This window comes from Zea mays, chromosome 8 (assembly GCF_902167145.1).
Source record: "Zea mays cultivar B73 chromosome 8, Zm-B73-REFERENCE-NAM-5.0, whole genome shotgun sequence".
Taxonomy (NCBI): domain Eukaryota; kingdom Viridiplantae; phylum Streptophyta; class Magnoliopsida; order Poales; family Poaceae; genus Zea; species Zea mays.
The window spans coordinates 13,712,842-13,715,840 of NC_050103.1; positions in this window are offsets into that span (position 1 = coordinate 13,712,842).

Sequence of the window (2,999 nt, forward strand, 5' to 3'; positions counted from 1 at the left end):
TGGCCCAGAAGATAGAGGCTCCAACGGTCGAACCCTAACGGTCGAGTGACGTGGTTGGCGCACCGGACAGTGTCCGGTGGCACACCGGACTGTCCGGTGCGCCATGCGACAGCAGCCTTCACCAACGACTCCTTTGGTGGTTGGGGCTATAAATGCCCCCAACCACCCACCATTCATTGCATCCAAGTTTTCAGCCTTCACACCTCATACAAGAGCTATAGCATTCAATACAAGACACAACCAAGAGATCAAATCCTCTTCCAAGTCCAAAGACAATTCCAATCAAATAGTGACTAGTGAGAGAGAGATACTTGTGTTCATTTGAGCTCTTGCGCTTGAATTGCTTTTCTTCTTCATTCTTTCTTGATTCCAACTCAATTGTAACCAAGGCAAGAGACACCAATTGTGTGGTGGTCCTTGTGGGGACTTAGTGTCCCGTCTGATTGAGAAGAGAAGCTCACTCGGTCTAAGTGACCGTTTGAGAGAGGGAAAGGGTTGAAACAGACCTGGTCTTTGTGACCACCTCAACGGGGAGTAGGTTTGCAAGAACCGAATCTCGGTAAAACAAATCACCGTGTCATCCGATCTTATTCGCTTGTGATTTGTTTTCGCCCTCTCTTTCGGACTCGCATTTAATTCTAACGCTAACCCCGGCTTGTAGTGTGTGCTTAAGTTTATAAATTACAAATTTGCCTATTCACCCCCCCTCTAGGCGACTTTCAATTGGTATCAGAGCCCAGTACTTCATTAGAGCCTAACCGCTCAAAGTAATGTCGGGAGCATCCGCCAAGAGGGAGATCGGGACCGACGACAAGTCCGCAAGCTCGGGGAGAACACACTCAAGGGAATCCGCCCACAAGCACAAGGAGGAATCCTCTTCCTCCATCAAGTCCCAATGGAAGGGTGACAAGAAGAAGAAGATGAAGAAGGTGGTCTACTACGAGACCGACTCTTCGTCACCCTCCACCTCCGGCTCGGAATCGGCATCCGCCACTTCAAAGCGCCATGAACGCAAGAAGTATAATAAGATGCCCCTTCGCTATCCTCGCATTTCAAAACGCACTCCATTACTCTCCGTTCCATTAGGAAAACCACCTATGTTTGATGGTGAAGATTATTCTATGTGGAGTGATAAAATGAGGCATCACCTAACCTCACTCCACAAAAGCATATGGGATATTGTTGAGTATGGAGCGCAGGTACCAAAGGAAGGGGACAAGGATTATGATTTGAAGGAGGTCAAACAAATCCAACACTTCAACTCCCAAGCCACTACTATACTCCTCGCCTCTCTAAGTCGAGAGGAGTATAAAAAGGTGCAAGGGTTGAAGAGTGCAAAGGAAATTTGGGACGTGCTCAAGACCGCGCACGAAGGAGACGAGGTGACCAAGATCACCAAGAGGGAGACGATCGAGGGGGAGCTCGGTCGATTCATGCTTCACCAAGGGGAGGAGCCACAAGCCATGTACAACCGGCTAAAAACCTTGGTGAACCAAGTGCGCAACCTCGGGAGCTCCAAGTGGGATGACCATGAAATGGTCAAGGTTATTCTAAGATCACTTGTATTTCTTAACCCTACTCAAGTACAATTAATTCGTGGTGATCCTAGATATAAGCTAATGTCTCCCGAGGAAGTTATAGGAAAATTTGTGAGCTTTGAATTGATGATCAAAGGCTCCAAGAAAATCATCAAGCAAGGCGCCTCCTCCACACCCGATGTGCAGCCCGTTGCATTTAAGGCAACGGAGGAGAAGAAAGAAGACTCTATACCTAGTAGGGTCCCCATCGACGCCTCCAAGCTCGACAATGAGGAGATGGCGCTCATCATCAAGAGTGAAAGTCGCCTAGAGGGGGGGTGAATAGGGCGAATCTGAAATTTACAAACTTTAAGCACAACTACAAGTCGGGTTAGCATTAGAATTAAATGCGAGTCCGAAAGAGAGGGCAAAAAACAAATCACAAGCTAATAAGAGCAGATGACACGGTGATTTGTTTTGCCGAGGTTCGGTTCTTGCAAACCTACTCCCCGTTGAGGTGGTCACAAAGACCGGGTCTCTTTCAACCCTTTCCCTCTCTCAAACGGTCACCTAGACCGAGTGAGCTTTTCTTCTCAATCAAACAGGACACTAAGTCCCCACAAGGACCACCACACAATTGGTGTTTCTTGCCTTGGTTACAATTGAGTTGAAATCAAGAAAGAAGGAAGAAGAAAAGCAATCCAAGCGCAAGAGCTCAAATGGACACAAATGTCTCTCTCTCTCTAGTCACTAATTTGGTTGGAGTGATTCCGGACTTGGGAGAGGATTTGATCTCTTTGTTTGTGTCTTGTATTGAATGCTATAGCTCTTGTAAGAGGTGTGAAGGCTGAAAACTTGGATGCATTGAAGTGTGGTGGTTGGGGGGTATTTATAGCCCCAACCACCAAAAGAACCGTTGGTGAGGGCTTCTGTCGCATGGCGCACCAGACAGTCCGGTGCGCCACCGGACACTGTCCGGTGCGCCAGCCACGTCACCCAGCCGTTGGATTCTGACCGTTGGAGCTTCTAACATCTGGGCCACCAAACAGTCCGGTGGTGCACCGGACAGTCACTCTTCACTGTCCGGTGCGCCTTCTGGCTCTGCTCTGACTTCTGCGCGTACTGTAGCGCATTAACTTCTATTGCAGACGACCGTTGGCGCGAAGTAGCTGTTGCTCCGCTGGCACACCGGACAGTCCGGTGCTACACCGGACAGTCCGATGAATTATAGCGGAGTGGCTTCCAGAATTCCCGAAGGTGGCAAGTTCAGACTGGAATCCCCTGGTGCACCGGACACTGTCCGGTGGCACACAGGACAGTCCGATGCGCTAGACCAGGGCACACTTCGGTTGTCTTTTGCTCTCTTTGTTTGAATTCTATCTTGGTCTTTTTATTGGTTTGTTGTGAACCTTTGGCACCTGTAAAACTTATAATCTAGAGCAAACTAGTTAGTCCAATTATTTGTGTGGGCAATTCAACCAC